Source organism: Camponotus vicinus, unplaced genomic scaffold (assembly GCF_025532165.1).
Source record: "Camponotus vicinus isolate PSW18456_S1 unplaced genomic scaffold, iyCamVici1.0 SCAF_1, whole genome shotgun sequence".
Taxonomy (NCBI): domain Eukaryota; kingdom Metazoa; phylum Arthropoda; class Insecta; order Hymenoptera; family Formicidae; genus Camponotus; species Camponotus vicinus.
Window position 1 is genome coordinate 25,056,906 of NW_028141945.1, and position 26,856 is coordinate 25,083,761.

A 26,856-nucleotide genomic window follows, 5' to 3' on the forward strand; every position below is an offset into this window, starting at 1 on the left:
TACACGACACGTATTTTTTTGTATTTTTTCTGATCTTTTTATTTCACACCACACAATTAAATAAAATTATATTTACAAAAAAATGTACAAAGTTTCAGGAACTAAAACGGCGAAGACGTCGAGATAAGTCCGAAGACGAATATAGCGGCGTAACTTTGCGGCTTTACTAATAAGAATGAGCGGTTTTACTAAGAGCGGTTTTACTAAAATCGATTTTACTAAAAGCGGTTTTACTTGCGAAAAATTCTGTGAATTGCTAAGTGCGAACTGCGAAGTACACCGAAAAAATTGTATTCTTAACTTAAGAATATGCCACTTATCTTTAGAATATATACCATTAAAATAGGCGCCAAGAGGATCCTCTTAAGTTAAGAGGTAGATCTTCTAAAGAGATATTCTTATTAAATATTCTTATTAGATATTCTTGAGGTAAGAATATATACTTAATAGGATGTTTTTTATTATTTAATATTTGAGCCGCCCACAAGCTAAAGTGATTAACTTCACTTTTTAAATTTTTTAAAATTTTAGTGCCAAACTAATTGATTTTGATCAATCAAGTGCTTTCGCACCAAAATTTTGAAAAGTTTTAAAAATGAAGTTAATCACTAACCTGTGAATGTCTCATTTGTAATTAATTACAATAACAAAAAATAGTTTTACAAATGAACATTTGTTATTTATTAAATATGTTTAAATGATATACATATAATTGAATTTGTGTGTATTAACATAAGCTAAATATACATTTTTGCTTATTATATTATTTTTACTACTAATACTATAAACTAATATTATAAACTCTAATTATAATTCTATACATACTAATATATAATTCTATACATACTAAAAATATACTAAAAATAACTATGTGTAAATTATATATACCTATATATACCTATATTATATATATTTATTTTTATACTATATTATATATACTTATTTTTAAAAATACACTATACTATACTATATAACTATATATATATTTTTTTATTGATTATATTATAAACTAAATATATTTTTGTTTATTTTTATAAACATTTACATATATATATACAGGGTGTCCCATTTTAACTTGGACAGTAAAATATCTCAAAAACTAAGCCCAGCAAACAAAAATGTTTCAGACAAAAGTTGTATGGTTTCGAGGGGGACATAAGATGGTACCATTGGTTTGACCTTGAATAGTTGCTTCAAGGTCACGTGAAGATCACCGTCAATTTTTTAAATGGATCCTCCTATTTTTTTATTGCATATTCTTGTAGCTTATCTCGAGAGCTTTCCAAAACACTATAATAAAGTATTTCTTCATTGAGTACTTTTCGAGTTATGAGGCTTGAAATAATTTCTTAATTTTACATAAACCGTAAAATATCTTGTAAAATACTCATTTTTCGATTATCTTACCTTAATACTTTTATGTAGAAAATAATGAGAGGAATCAATTGGTGTAAAGAAAACACATAGTTGTTTTGAAGAAAAAATATGTAATTTGCAATTAACAATTCCATATTTTTTCTTAAAAACAACTATGTGTTTTCTTTACACCAATTGATTTCTCTCATTATTTTTTACATAAAAGTATTAAGGTAAGATAATCGAAAAATAAATATTTTACAAGATATTTTACGGTTTATATAAAATTAAGAATTTATTTCAAGCCTCATAACTCAAAAAGTACTTAACGAAAAGGTACTTAATTATAGTTTTTTGGAAAGCTCTCGAGATAAGCTACAAGAATATGCAATGACAAATAGTAGGTTCCATTTAAGAAATTGAAGGTGACCTTCATGTGACCTTCAAATAACTCTTCAAGGTCAAACCAATGGTACCATCTTATGTCCCCCTCGAAACCATACAACTTTTGTCTGAAACATTTTTGTTTGCTGGGCTTAGTTTTTGAGATATTTTACTGTCCAAGTTAAAATGGGACACCCTGTACATACAGGATGGTCCTTGTAACGGTCGCCACGATTTTTAAGGCACTTACAATAATCTAACAAAAAAATTTTTCAAACAAAAGTTATATGGCTTGAAGGGAGCCATCAGATGGTGGCAGTGATTTGACCTTGGATAGTCATTTGAAGGTCACGTAAAGGTCACCGTCAATTTCTTAAATGGAACTGCCTATTTTTTATTGCATATTCTTGTAGCTTATGTCGAGGGCTTTCCAAAACACTATAATAAAATATTTTTTCCTCAAGAACTTTTTGAGTTATAAGGCTTGAAATCATTTCTTAATTTTACATAAACCGTAAAATATCTTGTAAAATATTTATTTTTCGATTATCTTACCTTAATACTTTTATGTACAAAATAATAAGAGGAATCAATTAGCGTAAAGAAAACACATAGTTGTTTCAAAGAAAAAATATGTAATTTGCAATTAACAAAATCATATTTTTTCTTAAAAATGTGCGGAGGAAAGGAAGAGGCTGATGGAGGGGATTGTGAGGGAGGAACTAAGGAGAAAGGTGGAGATTGGTGAGGTACGGGAGAGGAAGGGGAGCGCGGGAACGGTGCTAATTGTGAGGATGGGAAAGGTGAAAGACAGGGTAGAGTTATTGGAGAGGGGCTGGGAAATAAGGAGGAATTGGGGGGTGGGGGTGGATGAGGATTTGACGATGGAGGAAAGAAGGGTGAGGTGGAAATTGGTGGAAAGGGCCAAGATGGAGAGGGCGAAGGGGAAGGTAGTGGTGACGACGAATAGGAGGGTATGCATAGATGGAAAGGCATGGGGATGGGATTTGGAAAGAAATAGGTGGTACGAGGAAACAAAGGAGACGGAGGAGGAAAGTGATGAGTAGTGGAAAAGGGAGAGAGGAGTTAGAGGGTGAAGAAGATAGGGAATGGAGAGTAGGAGAAGAAAGGGTAGGAGGTGGAAGAGGGAGGGACAAGTAGGGACAGGGGGGAGAGGATAGGGATAGAGGAGGAAAGGTAGAAAAAGGTAGGAGAGGGAGTTTAAGGGAAATGGAAGAAGTGGAGGGAGTAGAGAGGATGAGGAGTCGATAACCGCTGTGCTCCGGTTTTTAATTTTTATTTGGTTTTGCAGTTACTTTCGGTACAGGATGGAGAATGGAAAGGAGTGGATTAGAGAGGAGCGAAATGGAGACGAGAAAGGAAGAGAGACAGGACAGAGAAAGCAAAGCACAGGAGAAAGGCAGAGGAGGAAGAGGAAGATGGAAAGCGGTGTAATCACGAAAGGAAGACTAGAGAGAGTGGGAGGAGAAGGATCAGGAGAGTGGAAAGGGGGGTGAGGGATGGAGAGCAAGGAAGGGGAGGGTACGTAGGGAGGGTATGGGGAACAGAATGTAGCGGTCGCACAAGGGCCAGGTCGGGAGGGATGTAAGCTTTGCCTTGGATTGTGAAAGGTTCGGGTACGCTCCTTTTAAAAAAGCGCCTTGTAACCCTAAGGGGAACCAATAAACTATCTATCTATCTATCTATCTATCAATCAATTTTTATTTCATCATCATCATCGTCATCGTCATCGTCATCGTCATCGTCATCGTCATCGTCATCGTCATCGTCATCGTCATCGTCATCGTCATCGTCATCGTCATCGTCATCGTCATCGTCATTGTCATCATCATCATCATCATCATCATCATCGATTTTTATTTTACTGAACGATATTTAATTTACTCATTTTTATATTACTCATCATCATTGATTTTTATTTTAATGATCAATTTTTATTTTACTCATCGATTCTTATTTTACTCATCATCATTATCATCATCGATTTTTATTTTACTAATCATCATCATCATCATCGATTTTTATTTTACTTAACGATATTTAATTTACTCATCGATTTTTATATTACTCATCATCATTGATTTTTATTTTAATGATTAATTTTTATTTTACTCATCGATTTTTATTTTACTCATCATCATCATCGATTTTTATTTTACTCATCATCATCATCGATTTTTATTTTACTCATCATCATCATCATCATCGTTTTTTATTTTACTCATCATCATCATCATCGATTTTTATTTTACTCATCGATTTTTATTTTACACATCGATTCTTATTTTACTCATCATTTTTATTTTACTCATCGATTTTTATTTTATTCATTGATTTTTATTTTACTCATCATCGATTTTTATTTATACTCATCATCGATTTTTAATTTTACTCATCTATTTTTATTTATACTAATCGATTTTTAGTTATAATAATTAAGACTAATCATTTGTCTACGATCATGCGTATTTACGATCGTATTTTAATGCACGTCATTCAGACTTCAAAAATCGCAAAATATAAATTATCGTGCATATATTAAAAATAATTAGCATGCGTTGACTCAGTTGGCGGGTTACTTATAATTATCTTTATGTTTTAGATTAAGTATTTACAGATTCAAAGTTGTATTTCTAAAATTATTCTATTGCAAAGGCCGATATTTGTAATGGAAGTATATTTCATTTAGATCATCATAAAATTTTAATAAAAATATCTATTTAAAAAATATTTTACTTTATTTTCATTTTTCACGCCTATTGTCCCGCCAATCGAGTTAGAAGCAACGGATGTTTTCATGCATTTACAAATCCGTTGCTTCAAAATAAAAGGTCACTCACCGGCACTGATGCGCTGCAGCGGAGTTGATATTGAAGCTACGATATCTGTAATACAAATATAAAATCCAAATGATATCAATAATGTATGTAAATGATATCAATAATGTATATAAAAATATGTACAATGTTTAAAATAATTAATATTTTGAGGAATTATTATTACTCATTGAATTTAATCCTCCTCCTCCTCTTCCTCCTCCTCCTCCTTCTCCTCCTCAATTTTTATTTTACTCATGGATTCTTATGTTACTCATCGATTTTTATTTTACTCATCATCATCATCATCATCGATTTTTATTTTACTTAACGATATTTAATTTACTTATCGATTTTTATATTACTCATCATCATCGATTTTTATTTTACTCATCGATTTTTATTTTACTCATCGATCTTTATTTTACTCATCAATTTTTATTTTACTCATCGATTTCTATTTTACTCATCATCATCGATTTCTATTTTACTCATCATCGATTTTTATTTTACTCATTGATTTTTATTTTACTCATCGATTTTTATTATACTCATCATCATCGATTTTTATTTTACTCATCATCATCGATTTTTATTTTACTCATCGCCATCGATTTTTATTTTACTCACCAATTTTTATTTTACTCATCGATTTTTTTTACTTATCGATCTTTATTTTACTCATCGATTTTTATTTTACTCATCATCGATTTTTATTTTACTCATCAATTTATATTTTACTCATCATCATCGATTTTTATTTTATTCACCGATTTTTATTTTACTCGCCGATTTTTATTTTACTCATCGATTTTTATTTTACTTATCGATGAGGAGCGAGATCAAATGCGCATACAGAATAAACTTTAGCAAGCCCAACAACATTGGATCGCTGCTAGGATTCTCGAATCTTATTCTCGAGCCGCGAAAATGATACGAATCGGACATGCCGACTAACATTATCAACGTGAATATTGTCCGCGTAGAGTGTAACGTGACCGCGGGCGCGTACAACAACGGCAAACTCGTTCATACGATACATGAATTTTCACCGAGGGTACCACCGGGATATAAGATATCGGAAACGCTGGCGCAGATTATTTACCTGCCGATCATCGCGCGGAGCATTACGGATTTAACGTTACGCGTTGTCGACCAAAACGGACGATTGCTCGATTTTCGAGGAGAAGAGATCACCGTAAGATTACACATACGACGGCTACGGCGATAACATACGTATGCGGCGTATGAGATGCTCGTGTTGAACGGATTGAAATACGTGAGAGATAACGCAATCTTTACGAGGCCAGCGACAACACAACAACGTCGATGTTCGCTAATATCCAATCATCCAAGAAAAAGAAACTCAGCGCATCGAACGTTGCGTTTTTACAATCTTTGGGATTCGCGGTGCGAAACAGCTGAACGATGACCGACATCCTCAACATCGGTGACGAACCGATCTTCGACGATCGTATCATCAAGATCGACTCACACGTACAACCCGTTCGCCAACACAACGTTCGGATACAGTGACGAAATAAGAATACCCATACAACAACAGGATCTGTATACGTTGCCGTATGAGAGTTTCCTATACATCGAGGGAGAACTAATGAAAAACAGACCACCAGCTGACGGAGGAGCTGATGTGACACTGGGAAATAATTACGTCGCATTCATGTTCGATGAAATTTGATACGAACTCGATGGCGTTGAGATTGATCGCAATAGAAACGTAGGAATAACTATTACGCTCAAAAACTATGTAACGGTATCATCCGATAGAAGCGTGATTATGAGGAACGCCGGCTGGGATGCGTGGACCAATGCGAATGGACACTTCAATTTTTGCGTACCGCTCTACATGTTATTGGGATTTTGCGAGAATTACAAACGCGTGGTGATTAACGCTCGTCACGAATTGATCTTAATACGATCGCGCAACGACAACAATTGTCTGCTTGGAGATTCGACGCTGGAGCCTGCGATCAACATATTCAAGATACAATGGCGAATGCCACACGTGCTGTTGAGCGAGATCGAAAAACTGTCGATGCTGCGTGCTCTGGAAAGCGGACGATATCTCAGCATGGGTTTTCGCTCGTGGGATCTGTACGAGTATCCGCTATTGCAGCGTACAACCAAGCATTCGTGGGCCATTAAGACCGCGACTCAGCTGGAGAAACCACGCTACGTTGTCTTCGCTCTGCAAACAGGCCGGAAGAATGTTATGTCTGAGGATACGAGTCGATTCGACGACTGCAAATTGATCAACGTGAAACTCTATCTGAACTCGGAATGTTATCCGTACGACGATATGAATCTGGATTTCGATAAAAACAGATGGTCCATTCTGTACGACACGTACACGCGCTTCTGCAAGAATTATTACGGATACGAGTATCTCGAGCCGAGTCTCACCGTCTCGATGTTTCTACGTAACGGTCCGTTCGTGATTATCGATTGTTCTCGACAAAACGAATCGGTCAAGAGCGCAACCGTGGATGTGAGATTGGAATTCGAGTGTAAGGAGAACGTGCCGACGAATACCACTGCGTACTGTCTCATCATACACGATCGCGTGATCCAGTACAATCCGTTGACCAACGTTGTACGCAAAATCACCTAAGTGTTCGCGACACAAGAGAGAGGGGAAGAGGAGCAGGATATAAATCAAAGTGTTGCGAGGCGTTGGTTTTAGAGTGTCGTCATTCTCTCGACGAGAGATCTCGTCATGTCCGTACCAACGTTTGTGGATCTGCAAGGATTTATTGTCGGGAGAAATTTTGTCGTGAAGGAAGCTGCGGTTCTGAGAAAGGGATATGTTCTCTCGCATTACTTTTTCGCAAGTCCCGTACCGTGGAGCGTGCTTACAAAATCTGAGCGATGTCAAGTCTCATGGGTGATTGATTAGAAATCATCATGGATTACAATGGGAAGACGGAAACGTTCCGTTTGGCTTGGCTCAGCGTGTAATTACAACAGCTGTCGTTGGTACGATACACGAAGAAGAAGAAGAAGAATCGTCTGTCGTATACGTTAAAGGACTTGAAAAGCGAAAATAGCTGACCGATATACTAGACGATGCGGGAAACGGCTATATTATTGAAACCTTGGATGCAGATTACGAAGATATTGATGCTCTAAATAAATTAGATAATACCAATAGTATGCGATGTGGAAAACATGTTAAGAATGACGCATTACAAAATGTATTCAAAATATTTAACTGGTGGTCGCAACGCCAGAAAGAAATGCAAGAAAAATAAAATATGTAAACATTAATATGTGATCTCTTATTTCCTCTCCCTAATCCTTTCCTTGCGTTTCTAAGAATTTTTTGTCCGAGCGCCGCCTCCTCCTTCTCCTAAATTTCAGTGCGTTAGAAGCATTGATCCCTCACCACATTATACTTTTGGAAGATGAGCGTCACGTATACTCGGTTAATTCCTGTACGATCAGTGTCGCGTTAACTGCTCGTGGTTCACTTTTCATAACCCCAGAGAAATGTACTACGTCGAAAGAAGCAGCAGCAGCAGCAGCGGCGTCGGAAGACGCGTAAATAATTATGCACCGAGTCGTGATAAAACTCCATCGTTTGAGAACAAATGTGACGAGTAAGTTTCGTTTAACATTTTTTCTATTTTTCTATTTTTACAAATTGTATTATTATTACTATTATTTAATTTTAATTTTTCCCGTAGCATTTCGTTGGAGCGTCATGCGGTTCGTATACTAGGTAGACGCATTGACAGCTACGGAATTCAAATTCCTCGAAATTGGTATCAACGTGGGTCCACCGAGTTACGTGGAGATTGCCGTAGGAGATCATCGGGGAAAGGAACTGATATTATCTCTCGAAACGTGGAAGGGATTCTACGAGCAACGTCGCAATATTCAAAATTTCCTTCGGAACGACTCTAAAGATGACTACAATTTCATAAGCGTTGGACCACTAACAGTGAGAGTTCGTACGATTAACGACGTCAAACTCATAAGTCTCGAATCTTCAAACGTATGCATCATGATGATCGAATCGACGTTACATCGTATGTTTGATCTCGATCAATGCATAGATGTAACTTTTGCTCGGTTGGATAAAATTATCGAAACAGTTGATGTCAAGTTTACGCAATTCTCCAATATCGCGTCCACTGTAAATCCGAAAGAAGTATCGAATGTAATACGCGCGAGTGACGCTTTCAACAAGCATCAACTCGTCGATTGCGAGCTGGCAGCTTTAGTCTTTAGTCCACATAATACGTAAGAAAAATATGTATAAAAAGAAGAATAAAGAGTTTTAAGTCTAAATCATGATGTAATTTCTTCGCACGTATTCTCACCCGCCCAATCCTCTTCAAAGAAATACCGCTGTTTATAAATTCGCGCGACGCGTAATTCAATGAGAGAGAGATAAGGATACGTCGAACGGAAAAAATCTAGAATTACTTATATTGTTGGTGAGGGGGGTTGGGGGGGGGGTACCGCGAGAGCTATTTTGTAAGGTTATGTCGAACGGAAAAAATCTAGAATTACTTATATTGGGTGGTGAGGGGGGTGGGGGGTGGGGTGGGGGTACCGCGAGAGCTATTTTGTTTGCGAAAACATGTCCTGACGCGTTAGGGTATGTAATACAATATTGCTTGAGGAATACCGCTGTTTATATTGTTTATCAACCGGATATGTACTATAATATTGCTTATACTTGCGATAAAACATCCAACACGCGCCGAAACAAGCGTCCCCCGCCCCGCAGCCCCCGCGCCACTGAAATCCCCTCCGTCCCACGTGACGTCATTCCCCCGCGCCACCGAAATCCCCCTCGCGCCTCACCCCTCCTGAGAGGACCTGGGTTAGAACCGGCCCTATATACCTACTTACCATTCATTATATACTCTATAATAATAAAAGAATAGATAATTGTGCAAATAATTTTATTTTTGCACAAAAGAACATTCATGTATATACGTAATATATTTTTGATGTAAGTAAAAATTCTTATTACCTTCAAATACAATATCACTCAGCTTCTTTCACAAACTATTCAGCTATAAAGTGCTTCAATCTTTTAATAATAAAATTATTTAATGAGATATTTATATGTATATTATCATAGTATGTGACTATTGCGGCAGATATTATTGGCGATGTAGAAAACAATAATGTTGCAAAACAGCTGGATTTATTCTGGAAAAGCCACATAGGATTAGATCATATCCAATATCCGATAAAAGTATTGTGATTATGTATTTTCTTTCAACTGTACAGGGGCCACACGACATCTTCGGCGCGATTCGTGATCTCCACTCAAGAGATAATCGTGACAATTACAAGATTATTAGGCTTCAGATACTGGTAGAGGGAATGATTCGGTCGGGACGAAAGTGTGTAAGGAGATCGAGAACATCAAAAATATAAATAGGCAATATTTGAAAAATTAACAGTATCGTATATTATTAAAAAATAAAAAAATAGAACATATACAAAATGAGTGATAAAAAGTTTATTTTTCTCGAACATGGCTAGAGATACTCATTATCAAAATTGTAAGACAAATAAGGGTACATACAGTGGTGATCTTAAGGATCCTTGAATGTTCTTGGTTTCCATATTGCCAATTATAATTTCTTTTTTTTTAATAAGATGAGTTTTGAATCACTCCATCGATAATGAGCTTAATAATTTTTATATCAGAGCCTGTTCCGAAAAGTCAACTGTTGTTAAGATATTTACAAAATTAAAAATCAAAATTTGAATCTGGATGATCTCGCAAGGATAATCACTTCTATCTATTCATTTGTTTGGAAACATTAGAAATGAAAATTATAGTAATATACAAACCAAGGACATTCAAGATCCCTCAAAGACACAATAATATATGCCCATATTTGTTTTACAATTTTGAAAATAAATACGTTTTTCCATCGCAAACTGTTTTGGAGTTTATTTATATATGTATCATTATTTCGCTGTTCCATTCTATGAAATTAAAAATGTTACAGTTTTTTTCAATATTCTTTACATAGATTATTACGTAGAATAAATGCGAGAAACACCTGTAAAAGAACGGGAAACAAGGCGTCATAAGAACGAAAGAATTTCAATAGAATAATAGATATGATATATTCAACTTTTACTAATATTCGATAATAATAACAATAATTATATATATATATATATATATATATATATATACACATATCTTAATATATAATAATAATTAGTGATATCTTATATATTACATTCGAATTATAACTATCATTATTTAGCTGTATGAAAATCGAGCGCAAAAATTCGCGAATTATTCGGATTAAAAGCTATATAACATGTAACGTGTATGATTAAGAATTATATAAATGCACGAGATTAATAATAATACTAACGAGTTTTCACGTGAATATAAATATAAAAAGAAATATGACAGAATATTACAGAGACACACGAATACGCAGGGTATTAATCGCGATTCACCCAGAGCGCGACGTGAAATCTTATAAAAGAAAAATGATCGTCTTACCAACTTAGGAAAATTCCTTATCGAGGCACTGCGGAGAGGCTTTGCGTCCTTCCTGAACTCGCGCTCGTCGAATAGTGAGGAGTGAAAGACCTTTAGGAAACAGGATGATAGGAGACACGTTGGTGATCTATCCCTTTCTTTGCGTGGCGAATCCTGATTGGCACAAGATTCTGTTATCACGCGTCCTTCGCCTGCCAGTATTTGTTTTATGTCGTTTTGATTCTTGGGACTTTCAGTCACCCATGAGCGAAATTTCGACAATAGACGTCTCTCTCCCCGCCTCCCCCTTTTCCATGATATGAGATGTTCGTTCATCGAGTATCTTTTCGGATTTCGAGGCATCGGTATTCGCTTAAATACGAAAATTGCGTGAGAATTCGCAAATATGCGAGGCGCAAACGTAGGGCCGTTTCTTCTCCGCAACAGGAGAACGCAGACTTCAAAAAATCCTACCATGATTGGACCTTACGTTCTTGTAACGAATGGCCAAAAAAACGCACGTTACAGTATATCGGGTATTGGACACAAAATAATTATCAAATTTTAATTCTGCTTTTCAATTTTGCTGATTATATTTTCTTGATATTTGTCTGAATTTTTAAAATTAAATTTTTTTTCAAACTACAAAATTAGTACTAAAATCAGTAAGGTGTCTTTTTTCAATTGGGTAATTATGCACTTTACGGACGACCTCACCGATTTCAATGATCTTGACATATGTTGTCAAGCTCACTCTCTTGAGTAAGTATCAAAAGGTTTTAAGTGTCGCTCATTATTTATTAAAAAGTTATTAACAAAACAAGTTTAATGAATATAATATGATTTTGCGACAGCATGTACGTTTAAGAAGTTATATTTGATGGAATATATGTTTAATATATAGCGAAGATCATCATTAAATGTAGAGTAAACTTTGTTTTGTGTTGTAAAGTACATGCTTGAAGATAGTGTGTTCCGCCCCCCCCGTAGGGGGGGGGCTTCACTTTCGGAAGATATAACCTAACTCAAATCCTATTCCTGAAAAAAACCTATTTCTGATGTAAAATTAAAATTTGATTTAAATCAGAATAGGTTTGGGTTAGGTTATATCTTCCGGAAGTGGAGCCCCCCCCCCAAAAGGTGAGCGGAACCCACTGTAACCACGCACGTACTTTGCAAAATAAAACGAAGTTCACATGGGTTTGCAACTTTTCACGCGAAGCAAGGTTCATCTTAAACTAAATTTTAGTTTTAAATCAGAAATAGGTTTAGGTTAGGTTATATCTTCCGAAAGTGGAGCCCCGCCCGTAGGGAATGGCGGAACACACTGTATCCACGCATGTACATTTCATCTTGACTCTTAAAACGTACATAATGTCTAAAAATTGCACATAATTCGTAAAACTTTTTTCGTTAATAATTTTTTAATAAATAGTGAGCGACACTTAAAACCTTTTGATACTTACTCAGGAGAGTGAGCTTGACAACATATGTCAAGATCATTGAAATCGGTGAGATTGTCCGTAAAGTGCATAATTATCTTAAATATTTATTATATACATATATTTCATCGGTATATCTTTATTATGTACGAGAATAATAATATATTATTCTCGTACACAATAAAGATATACCGATAAAGATATACCGACAAGGTAAAATTTCATTTTCCTTTATCAATCTATTAAGTACATTGTAAAAGAATCGACATTATAATTATATATATTATCATCGGTATATCTTTATTGTGTACGAGAATAATAATATAAGGAAAATTAAATCTTACCTTGTCGGTAAGAAAACCAGCAGTTTCATATACATCTGTGTATGTCGCTCTTCCGAATTTTTCTTTCACGGCTTTTACCTCATCTTTATTTTCAGAAACGTGACTCTACAGAAAATGAAAAACATGTAGAATTGACATTAGCATGTGATGAATGTTATGCGAGTACAATATGATACCTATATCTGTAAATCTTTTTCTCTAGCAATCATCGCCAGCCGTCGCATTAATTCCATATCGCAATTTAATGCACATCCAGGAGTAATAATTGGTTTTATTAGATACTACAAGAAATTTTGAATAATGACATATTTTTTTTTAAGTGATTATATATTAACGTAAAATTTTCTATATAATAATTTTCTAACTAGAAAATTATTATATAGAAAATTTTACGTTAATATATAATCACTTAAAAAAAAATATGTCATATTATTATATGGTTCCTCATATAAATTGATGATTTTTCTTTTAAGCTTTGTATAAGGATTTTAGTACTCGAAGTTGATTTTGCCGTGCTTTCATAATATTTATCGTCCCGTGTAACGTTCATGTTTACTTTTCCGATAAAAGCTACAGTGAGCAACCTTTCAAGGATCCTCCGTGGCAATCGACATTGCATCCATCGAACGAGATACCAACATCGCTCGGGAGTCGCATATTACTGTGTTAAAAGCAGCATGAAGTGTGAGGTCCGGATAGCTTAGTTGGTTAGAGCAGTTGCCCAGAAAGCGAAAAACTCGGGTTCGATTCCCGATCCAGTCACTTGCACCTCACATATTTTTCTGGTCCACGAATTGTTTTCTAACAATTATTCGTTGGACTGAAAAGTGTGTCAATGCTCTCTCCACAGAATATGCGTCGATGCCGTTGCCACGGATGGATTCTGTCGCCCGTTGACCAAATGGGCGTATAGATACGTCTGACCTCTTCCCACATACATCCCTATCTTTTCTGGAATTCTTACCCCTCTCATGCGTTTGATGGAATTTATAAAATCATTTGTTCCTTTGATCGATTGTTCCGTTCCTTCACAAATTGCCCCGTCTAGAGGAACGTTTCTATTTATTCTGCCGATGAAGGCTCTTTGTTGATACTGGGATACTTTTCTGGTGAATAGCCGAGATGCTCTATTTAACGTGCATGCATTATATTCATGCCGTAGTCGTCCCGGCATGAATAGTTTGCCTCTTCAATTAAAACAACATTTATACATTTATTTTATACTAATATATTTTACATATTATTTATAGCATTATTTTATATGTTATAGTGTCATTTTATATTATGTATACACTATTATTATTTTATACAGGGTGTTCATTTTAAAATTTTCCATCCATTTATTTCATGATTGACTACTTTTTACGAAAAGTGTCAAAAGATGTCAGTTTTGTTTTCGTAGAGGACATTAAATGCAACGAAATTTTTTTCATCCCGTCGTCAATATTTTTCGAGAAATCGCACTTGGAAGTTTTAAGTGGTAAAAAAGTTTTACATACAAAGATACAATTTGGAGCAGAATTTATGGTAAATGTTTACTTTAGGTCACACAGCTCGAAAAATTTTTATTTTCACAAATGTTGTAGAGGATACATTCCTAAGTAATACACCGTTTGAATTTTGTGGCGCTCTCTCTTCGTTCCTAAGATATGCAATTTTGAAGTTTCATACTTACTTGTATCATCTTTTCGTTACTTTCTAAATATGTTTATATTTTTCTGTTTACATTTCCTGAGGTCATCTTTCTGAATAACTTTCAGAAGGTTTTAGCCGCTTATTGTTATTTATTAAATAGTTATTAACAAAAAAAGTTTTAAGAATACAATATAATTTTACCACATCATGTATGTTTAAGAAGAAATATAGGCACACACACACACACACACACACACGCGCGCGCGCGCGGGGGGGTGCAAGGGGGGCCATCGGGGACGCATTGCGAAGAGTTCAATCACAATGGATATATGCTGTAAGTTGGAAAGCGAGGTCCACCTTGACTACCGGCGGGATGGTTGCGGGAAGGGGGGCCGAAGGCCCCCCCTTGCACCCCCTGCGTGTGTGTGTGTGTACACATACATTTGTGATATTTCTATAGTTTAGCGACATGGAAGTCACAACGAGCAAACGTAAACAAAAAAATATAAACACACAAGAAAAATATAATATAAAACCGTGTTGAGCAAATGTAAACAAAAATGTAAACACATAAATAGGATATAACGAAAAGATGACATGAAAGTATGAAACTTCAAAATTGCATATCTCAGGAACGAAGAGAGAGCGCCACAAAATTCAAACGATGTATTACTTAGGAATGTATCCTCTACAACATATATGAAAATAAAAATTTGTCGAGCTGTGTGACCTAAAGTAAACATTTACCGAATTTATTTATTTGTCATTTATTATAACAAATGTCAAAATGTTCTCCATTGTTTCCTAAACAATAATATAAACGATTCTCAAATTCTTGCTTATATTATAGTTTAGAAAACAATGGACCATTTTAAACATTTGTTGTAATAAATGACAAATAAATAAATTCTGCTCCAAATTGTATGTAAAACTCTTTTGAGTTAACACTTAAAACTTCCAAGTGCGTTTTCTCGAAAAATATTCACGTAAATAAAAAAAAGGAAGGAGAATTTTATAAAGAATCAAAAGACCTTTAAAATGATATACCATTTGACTCCTTTTGTCATTTAAGATTTTTGAAGAAGTAGGCCGACTAAGGGGATAAACAAATTTTGTTCTACTCCAAAATGTATTTATGAAAAGTTTTAAAATGAACATCATCAATGATACATACCACAACAGCGTCAAGCACTTCTCGTGCTTCAATGTTTTCATCATTATAGCGCCTCTCCAATGGAAAAGTATAGGCTTCCAGCCAATCTGAGACAGTTTTATCGTAACCCAATCCAAAATTCGGATACTGCATTGCATGTGTATGGCAATCAATAAATCCAGGTATTATTAATTGTCGCAAGTTTTAAATTTTCTTTCGTATTTGGATTTTCCATAACAGCATTAATCTGGATATTGTATAATACAGATGTTAATAAAAATATAATTATTGTTTTATCAAGAGACACGGTAGTGTCTCGCGCCAAGTTCATGCGAAACATTAGCGCGGCACTCCGTGTATCTAGACGTGAGTCGGGCAGTTGAGAATAACTCAGATTACCGGATTTCAATAACGGCTGAACGGATCGAATTCTTACTAAGCTTAACCGATAGAGCGAGTTTGAATTATATGTATAAAGAAAGTATCTTTATTTTTATGCTGCATGATCTGTAAACGGAAATATTATAACGCAAAATCGAAATATGAAAATTTTTAATTAAGATTTTCTGAACGGTTACAGCTTTCCATTATCCAATCCTTCGAGGAAAGTTTTATTGAACTCATTGATGATATGCATTTACGAATAAGTCACGTAGCAATGTATGAAAGATGAAGTTCATAAATGCATCTATTCACAAAGCTAAACTATCCGTTAAACTTCCAATTTTATTAGTCTAAATAGTGTCAATGTTGCAGAAGCATCCGTTAGATCCTAGATGTGGCGAGTATGGAGAACGAAGAGAAACGGTGATTTAAATTGCTTGAAGTAAAATTTCCAGTCGTGAGAAAGAGAGAGAGAGAGAGGGGGGGGGGGAAGAGTTATGATATTCTCTTCTATTGAGTAAGATGATTTTGTTTCTTGAGAATTATTTTAATACAGGCAAAATTGATGAAATATCGCAAAAGGACCAATTGCCGGAAATAAAATGGAAAAATTAAATTTTTTCTAAGAAATGTTTTTCTTTCGTAATTCAGTAGAAAAAAATCTTCGAAATACAAATGAAGAAATAGCTCTGGTTATTAATGATAACATATTTATAATAAGAAATTTTTTATAAGAATATTATTATAACTTTAGTCTAAAATAAAACATCATTTTTAAATAAAATTATTAAAAACTTAGAAATACTCAGCATCTTAATCTTATATTTACATTATAATAAACTAAATAATGCTACTTTTATATAATCCTGGATATGAATTATAACACTGTAATCATAATCTATAGATGTTAAATTAGTTTAAAATGTATAATACTACTATAATATGATAAGATTAGAAAATTTATTTAAAGATTTTTAATGATCTTAGTGGAAAATATATTTAATACAAATAAATTTAATGTACCTTGAGAAGCGGAAAACCGGAATTGCTTATGTGCCTTTTCGTTCTTATCGAAAATTTAATTAACAAGCAATTACGGCTTTTCCACATTAAATACTCTAATATTTTGTTGATATAGTATATAAAATAGAAACTAATAATAGCTCAAGGATGATTAGTATATAACGCGATTGAAGTTAGACCCTTTTTATACAATTTAGTGCTCTTTTTGTCATTAAATTAATGAAATTTAGTCATTAAATTATTAAAATCAGAGATAATAGCGTCGTCATTCACGCTAAAAGCTTAATAATAAATTTATATCCACCATTACACGAAATGGTGCAAGTTTACTTTGTTAGATGCGGAAGGTCTATAAGAAACGAGTTGACATTTTCTGGAATTCATTACTGCGAATTGACTTTTTAGTGGCAACTGAATCTAGACATCTCTATGTTTCATTAAAATGAAAATATTCCGTTCAGAACATTGGTCGTTTCTCTTTGATCGCGCCCGAAATGGTAGAATACGCAAACGATTCTAATAACGAGTGATTGTGACAATCATAAATATTTTGATATATGGGCTTTCACACGTCGCCTGAAGGATTTGTATCGCTATCAATCAGACTGTGATGGAAATTTGATTTTGTTTTTAAATAAAAATGTTTTTCAATGCAGACAAGCGCTTGATATCAAAATAGATATTAAAATAGGCAATTTGGACGAAAGATTTTTTTCTTATCCAGATTTTTTTATTTCTTCTTTCTCTTCTTGAATATTTTGATTGCGAAAATTGATGATCTTGTAGAGATCATTAATCAAATATATTATAAAAATCTTGGATATATAGATAATATTTAATTCTTTAGAAAGATTAATGTCATTGGACCTCTATTTAAACTTCTCGTTAGCTTTAAAGATTTCGACAGTGTTAGAGAAAGGAAACAGAATTGTTTGTAAAAATGACGGATTCAATCGTAGCGATGTCAATGTATTCTTTTAACCCGCGTGTCCTCGAAACAAGAACATCGGCTCACGTATTTTGTCAGTGACATTATTCACGGTTCACTAAACGTGCTTTTCTCGTTTGCACAGCCGATCGCGTTAAATTATCGCGTATCATATAGAGATTGCGGCAATATTTGTGTGCGAAACTCGAATGATATTGATATAATCCCTAAAAACTTATCTTTTAAAAGAAAAGGTAAGAAAAGGGCGTCGTTTTTTTAATTAAATTTTTTTTACTTTTTTGTCTTATATTAATTTGTACAAATTAATTTGTATAAGTTTTATTCCTTCTATTTATCTTCTATTTATCTTCTATTTTTTAGGGATTTTATCTATATTAGATGAATCGCTAATAAAAATAGTAAAAGTAATGTATAGAATATTTTAAATACCTTGCCATCCTTGTCGACAAGTATCGTCGCGTTATTATTAAAAATTACTTCGCCACTAATATTGGTATGAATCATACCACCGGTGAATTCCACTGGCAACATTGTTTGAATATATATACAATTACCACTGGAACAATACGATACAAATGAAATATTATAATCTTTCTAATACGTAATATATTTTGGATGTGAGTAAAAATTCTTATTACCTTCAAATAAAATATCACTCAGCTTCTTTCACAAACTATTCAGTTATAAAATGCTTCAGTCTTTTAATAATAAAATTATTTAACGAGATATTTATATTATCACAGCACTATGTGACTATTGTGGCGGAGATTATTGGCGATGTAGAAAGCAGCAACGTTGCAAAACAGTTGATTTCGTTTGGAAAAACCACATAGGATAAGATTATGTCCAACATCCGATAAAAGTATTGTGATTATGTACTTTTTTATGTATTTCTTTTGTATATCGAATCAAAACGGTTCGAATTTTATGCGATTGTTTGAGCGAGAGATAACGAGACTAAATTACAAGACACTTTTGACTTAAAGAATATCTTCCGTGTGTTTTCGATCTAATTTTTCGCGGATACTCTCGCCCTCGATCTACACGAGAGCATTCGATAAATCACGAGCCTGTGCGACATTCGTGCCATTATTTGTTTTTATGTCGTGTTTTGATACTTGGGACTTTCAACCGCTCGTGAGCGAAATTTCGGCAACAGACGCCTCTCCCTCCGTCTCCCCCTTTTCCATGGCATGAGACATCTATTCGGCAATTTCTCGAAGGAAAAATTATACTAATATTGAATATAAGATCAATATTCGCCGCTAAATATGGAAATCGCAAATACACAAGAAAATAGTAAAAGTAATATATGCAATATATTAAATACCTTGCCACCCTCGACAAGTATTGCAACCCCAAAAATGATTTTTAAAAATCACTTACATTTTCATCTGAATCATAGAACCATTAAAAACTTACCGAACCATTGTGCAGTATTTTTTTAATTAAATACAGCGTGTTTCTAAATGATTCATCCGATTTCACAAGGCTATAACTTTGAAATGAATGAAGATAGAACCTTCGGATAAATTTTAATATACGTGTAAGAATACCAAGTTTAAGAATACCAAGTTTTCACAAATGTTCAATGTGCCCTCCACCGGACGCATGGCATACGTCTAAACGGTAGTCAATCTCGTTGTAACCCGTAATGTCGACGGAAATCACGCTGCACAGTTGTAACTGACTCACACTTGTTGAAACGGAGAATACAAAACGCTTTTTGTTGCTGTGTTGTCACCATCTCGACGCATACTGAACATGCGCGCTAGCAGTACCAGAGTACCAGCTGTAGCGGCACCAGGGCGACTACCGGCAACCTAACTAAGTGAACCGGTAATATCCAACATGTGCCACGGAAAACTTGACGTTTCGATATGTAGTTTTACATTTGCCGCGAGGTTCTACCTTCATTCATGTATAAGTTACAGCCTTGTGAAATCGGATGAATCATTTAGAAACACGCTGTACAATCACCACTGAAACAATATAATGAAACATACGAAACTTCCGTTTTCGTCGATGAAAGACATATTTTAGGAAATACACTTTCTTACATAATAAATCAATAGTACAATAATAATACATCAAAATTAGATTTTAGATTTTATAAACAAAATAATAGGCATACATTAAATTTTATCAATAGCTTCTTTTCTGTAATCTATAATCCATTTTCTCTGGAGTCTTGGCAAAAATATACGCTTATACTGTGCCTTATCCAGCAGAAAACAATTAAATAGAATTTAATATTCAAACAATTGGTGAAAATGCGATTAAAGGGTTGACACAAAGCCCAAGATTTTGAGAAATTATATGATCATATCATTGAAATATTCGATATAGCACATAATCTTTTTAAGTGATATTCCTACAGTCACTATGTAACATTTTTAATATTCTTCTCAATATTTCTAAATTTTCATATTCTATTCTTTTTAACTTTGATTGCTAAACATACCTAAAAAAAAAGAAATTTTTAGTTTTACCTTGAAACATGTGCGTTGACTGGCTTGAGTCTGCATCTATACAAGCATGATTTTCAGAACTTCATCCTTTAAATCTAAATCAAGGAACTTGTCAATAATTTTACTCCTTCCATAATTTTACACTTCCTTGAATTCTCTTTGAGTCTTTGAAAATTATTGATAATCGGCTTGTCAGACACACACACACACACACACACACACACACATATATATATATATATATATATATATATATATATGGAGTAAATATCTATAATTTTATGTTCTCTATTCTATTTGATTATAACGCAGTTTCCATCATGGAATATAAAATTTCATTTTGCTAGTAGCATAAAGAAAGCAAAAATTACATTAGGGGAGACCGGGGACAAAAGTAACATTTTTTGTATTATAGGTCACTAATTAATTATCGTTAGAGATATAAAAAAAACATTATATGTTAAAAAAACTCCATTTATTGCTCCATTATTATACCTATATTTCAATCTCAAATGATAAATATTTAAAAAGTTATTATAGCTCTTCGCAAGTACGTTGATTGTTACTTTTGTAACTAGGGGCCTGGCCCAGGCCGCCTGGGACGAAAGTAACATAGTCTGGGGATAAAAGTACCAGTTCTTATTTTCGGAAAAATTAAATAAATATGCCTTTTTTCAATTTAAGGCAACTTTTATTATAATCTTTTATTAAACAAGATAACTTTTATTATAAATTTGTATTATATTATATTAAAATAAAAAATAAAATAAATATTTATTTTTAACGGAGATTATTTCTTTTAAGTTTTTTAAAGATGATAAAAATAAATTAATATTTATTTTTATCATTTTTAAAAAACTTAAAAGAAATAATCTTTGTTAAGCAAAATAATTATAACTAATCATAAAATAATTATACTTACTATCACACCAATTTTGTACTTTTTTAAGTCTAAATAATAGTTTAATTCTAAATAATAGTGTAAAAATTGGATGATAACTACTTATACAAAAGAGATTGGTATCTATTTCGAATCACAATTATGACATACGTAATAAGAATTACCTTTGGTACAGTTATTATGAGGCCAGCCCTTATACTTTAAGCATTGAAACATGTTACTTTCGTCCACAGAGTGTCGTGTTACTTTCGTCTCCAAATACATTTTTTAGAATAAAAGCATTATAACTTAAATATGATGCAAGACTTAGCCAAATCAACTATAAAAACTTGTGAATACATTTTAGAAGAATACACCGGCAAATAATTCAACGTCAATATATACACTTTAATTAGGCATAGATACAAAAAAACTAAAACAAGAAATACTTAGATGAATAATGCAAATACACTAATTTCACTCCTGCATGTGCAACCGGCGCGATCGTTCTACAACAATTAGCTGAAAAGGAAGAGAATCGGGGCGTTTGACTATATGTATAGTACAAATTATTCAACATATTGTGTAGTTTATTACGAGGCTTGTTACTTTCATGACGCTGTTACTTTTGTCCCCGGTCTTCCCTATATACTAAGAATGCTCTAATGTCCGCCTATTTTGGTTAATAGCACAAATACTGAGAATATCTTGTGGTATATACTAGAGATATCTATAGAATGTTAACGGTATATCTCTTGCATGTATTATATGTATATATATTCATATAGTATATCATATATAATATATTCATATATGTAATAGAAATACTTTTAATAAATGCAGTAAACGCACATACACTATTTCTCATTTTAATTTCAAATAATCTGTTTAATATTCTGAATCCCAACAAGGAATCCAAATTACTAAACAAATGAAAAATTTTAAATTAAGTCAGTTTATTATAAATTAAACTGACTGAAAAGAAAAAAGAAGAAACTTTGGAACTCATGTTAGTACCAGTCCTTTTATATCCATTTTATCAAACATTAAGGCTGGTATTCATAGTCCGTTCTTATATTTAAGATCATCTTAAGTAAGATTTGAAAGTCTTATACGGCTATTTTATTGACTGAACAGAATCTTAAGACGACCTAAGACCAGACTTAAGACAATCTTAAATATAGAATGGACTGTGAATTCCGGCCTAAGTACAAGTTTGGTGGCGCGCGTAGCGGCAAAATGAAGAAACACATGCAATATTATAGAACATCTTGAAAATATACGAGAAAGAATATACTAATACGAGATATTCAAAGTATATTTTGAGAATATATGAAAAATGATATACAACAAGAGATGTTATGGGAATATTCTCAGTATATTACATCTGTAACGTATATTTACAGTATGAGTATAGAATATTCGAATGATATCATGTGCTGTGTGGGTGTAGTTGGTAAATTATATTTTTGCATTTACTCTTTACAACCGGCTCCGGAAGATATATTATTTTCCTCAGGTGTCAGACATCTCATTGGAGGATATGGTTGTGACGATTTATCAAAAGCGTAAATTCTAAAAAAATATTGATTTTCAACTGAGCTTATCTTTTCAATATATTCGGCTGCATTTACGCTCTTGCATATTTCTTTTTCAAAACGTAGAGAATATATTGAAACAAATCAATTGCTAAAATGTAAATGTTTGTTTTGTCAATCGTCATAGATTTGAAATTGATGTTATCACCTACGTTTTTCTTGTGTAAAATCGTATTGTACATAAAAACGTTAATGTCTGTTACAATTGTGTAATTCTCACTTAACCTAAAATAACGGCACCTCATTATTCATGTTATCAATTATCATATCACGAAAAGAATGTATATGATAAAATAGGCAAAAAGATGCACTTATCTGAAAAATTTGCTCGTTTTTTCCATCGAGATGATATTTCATCATATCATATTCTCCATTCTTCCGATTGTATGATATGCGATATAAAATTCTAAAAAATATATAATTATTTTACTCATTATAAAACATTATTTTAACAAAAACAGAAACTTATACTATGTAGTAAAAATTCGAAATTCTTATAATTATATAATAACTTATTATTTTTTTTTACTTACGATCATAATTATAAAACCACGTAAAATTATAGAAAAATTATAAATTTGCATAAATCTTTAATGGAAAATTATTTTTTCAGGTGAACGGTAGTAAACGTACCCCATAGATGGTGATACAATTAAATAGTCAAAAGTAGTTTTTGCTTGGAAAATCTCATCAAATTTAATTATGCCATTTTCCCACATTGTTAAGTCAAACTTTATAATATAAGAGTAGCCTGACTTTGTACAGGCCAAATATAGATTTCTTGCTACCCAGTCAAGGCAGAGATCACGTAGTTCTTTATTATATCTAGCCATCTTTGTGATATTATTTTCGTCAATCTTTAATGTCATTAGGTGTTTTCCGACACTCCAATAAATTCTATTGTCTTGTATCGAGTAAGTGACACCTAATATACTGAAAAAAAGAGCCAACTACAAATATAAAGTGAAAAAATTATAGATGAGATTTCTATTTTTATAATTATTACTACTGTAATGTTGATAATAATAAACTTGTGTATAATAATAATAACTTTAACTTTATAGTTAGTGTTAAAAATAATTTATGATAATTGTAACTATGTTTTTTTATCAGTATACGTACTTTGACATTACGAGATAAGTAGTGGTATTTGAATCTAGGTCCCATATTCTGATACTGTTATCTGTTGTGAGTAATAATTTAGGTATTGGATTTTCATGTATAGTCGACACATTGATTAAATCCGTGTAAGGACCAGCAACAATTTTAGTATGCGCACGTACTCGAAAATAATATGTCGTGTTAGATGTTAGATTCTGCACCGTGTGTTCCAATGTTGTAGTTGTGATATTTTTATCATCGCAGATTTGAATCTCGTTTAGGTCTTCCATGAAAAAACATTGCACTGTGTACCCTTGTACTTCATCTAAAATTTCAGGTTGGTTCCATCTGTAAAAGAATAACATTTCAGTCTTTTTATATTTAGTAAAATTATAACAGAATTAACATTTTGATATAGTTATGTCGTTGAATTTAAGAAAAGAAGAAAAAAACGAGGGAATATAAACTGAAAATTTAGATTCTTTACCTCAATGTCACAAAAATATCGTTTACTTTTTTTGTGAATTGATTTTTGTCGAATTGTACAAATGCTCTGAAAGATGTTGGCTTGCACAAACTGCTTTCTAGAGATTTTAAGATCGTACATATTAACATAATTATATACAGGGTGGACCATTTTAACCTTTAATGGAGAATAACTCGAAAACCAAGCCCGGGAGAGAAAAATGTTTCAAACAAAAGTTGTTTGGTTTCGAGGGGGCCATAAGATGGTATCATTGGTTTGACCTTGAAGAGTTATTTGAAGGTCACATGAAGGTCACCTTCAATTTCTTAAATGGAACCTACTATTTGTCATTAGATATTCTTGTAGCTTATCTCGAGAGCTTTCCAAAACACTATAATTAAGTACCTTTTCGTTAAGTACTTTTTGAGTTATGAGGCTTGAAATAATTTCTTAATTTTACATAAACAATAAAATATCTAGTAAAATATTCATTTTTCGATTACCTTAATATCTTACCTTAATATCTTACCTTAATACTTAATATCTTACCTTAATACTTTTATGTACAAAATAATGAGAGGAATCAATTGGTGTAAAGAAAAAACATATCATATTTAGAGAAATAATATTTCCTTCAGAAAGGAAGAAAAGAGAAACTATTATGGTGTGACAATCGAGTCTTCAAAAGAGAATTCATGAAAACTTTTAGATTTCCATATCAATACCTGTGCATAACTTATGAAATCTCAGTGTCACCGTATTACATAATTCTCTTCGAAAATCATAGAATTTGTTATGTATAACAAAGTATGATTTGAAGATTTGTAATATTTTTATAAATATTATATATATATATTTTACGAGTGTTATCTTTCATCTTTATAATGTATATCTTTTGTTAGATTTTATATCGATAAATCTATCAAAGTGTATCAATCAAGTTAAATGAGATGCAAAGTACCATTAGTATAAAGTTAGTAAGCTCGACGCAAAGTATCGTTAGTAGAAATGTTTTACGCTAAAGAATATTTTTCTTAAATGTAAATAACAAAATATTTTTTGCTTCTATAAATACGTTACGTTGAAAACCAAGAGAAAGATGAATCGAAGAAAAAACATATTGTTACAATTGTGTATTCCCGAAGTCACACAATCAGTGGTGGATGACTCGTATCGAAGGAATTGTAAGGTTGTCAAAAAACAAGTAAACGGCCGTTTAGAATCGTTATTATTGTTATGTTCAAACATATATTCGATTTCCTTTTCTGCTAAGAGAATCTAGTCTCTTTTACATCACACGGGATCAAATGCAATCTTCAGACTGGAGAACTGGGTTAATCAGTTAATAATAATTTCTTAAAAATTTAAGTTTATTCAGAAAAATAATTCAACAGAAATACTTTTTGATCGATATACATGTTTAACAATAAACGACTATTATCTTCTTAGTGCAAATGTGTGTGTTTATTTCAAGGTTACATTAGTATGGAGATCGTCAACAGACATTATAGGATACTAATTTTTGTTGTGAGATATACTAGCTTGTTGTAAGATCACAGATTAATAGACAGATAGCCAAAGACCCGGATTAAGGCGAGACCGGCATTTCTCACTTCAGCGCCATACCGTGTAGTAGTGGCCAATATAAATAAATAAATTAAAATAAATAAATGAAATTATTAAACTATTAAAATAAATTAATTAAAATAAATAAGTATTAAAAAATAATTAATTATTAAAAAGTTTTTTAAATTAAAAAAAATTTTCCATTTTAGAAAAGTCTTTCAAACTTTTCTAAAAACATTTTTAAACAAATATTATCAAGGAAAGGCATGGAAGTGTCTCCTTCCGATTTTGATAAGCTTTTGTTGTTTTCTAGACAAAAATAAGGGACACTTTTTTTTTATACGTGCCCATACGCGTGTTTATGGGGTAAAACACTCCTTTGAAAAAAATCGATTTTTTTTCGAGATGAATATTTCAGAAATTATAAAAGATACAAAAAAATTTTCAAAGCAAAAGTTAAATGGCTGCAAGAGTACTTTACAACAATAACAAAAATTTTTTATTTTTTTAATTTTTCAAAATACCCTCACCACTAAATATTTTTTAATTTTGAAATTTTTTTATTACCAAGTGAAAGGTTATTTTTTGCGAATCCAACCATATATGATTAAGTGATGTTTCGAAAAATCATTTTCCAGAATTAATTATAAACTTCTCTATAAGTCCGCTATACGTGTCCGTCCATGCGTTCGATTTTTCGCGCAACACATCCTGTTTTTCCGTAATAGAAGATAATTAACAGATATATTTGAAAGACATTTTATATAA

At 32.7% G+C, this 26,856-nt stretch overlaps 1 long non-coding RNA gene and 2 pseudogenes across 1 annotated transcript; 1 reads left to right on the top strand and 2 right to left on the bottom strand.

Moving 5' to 3' along the window:
- The first annotated feature begins 6,669 nt into the window (after window positions 1–6,669).
- Window positions 6,670–8,777, top strand: LOC145961780 (uncharacterized; annotated as a pseudogene).
- Window positions 8,778–10,932: 2,155 nt separating this feature from the next.
- Window positions 10,933–14,021, bottom strand: LOC145973007 (uncharacterized). Its single transcript, XR_014439331.1, has 4 exons — window positions 13,827–14,021; window positions 13,039–13,143; window positions 12,863–12,967; window positions 10,933–11,448 (listed from the first exon to the last, which is right to left on the bottom strand). It is a non-coding gene; the product is annotated as an uncharacterized LOC145973007 (long non-coding RNA).
- Window positions 14,022–24,249: 10,228 nt separating this feature from the next.
- The window catches only part of LOC145961836 (proto-oncogene tyrosine-protein kinase ROS-like), a 155,887-nt pseudogene continuing 153,280 nt past the window's right edge, over window positions 24,250–26,856 (bottom strand).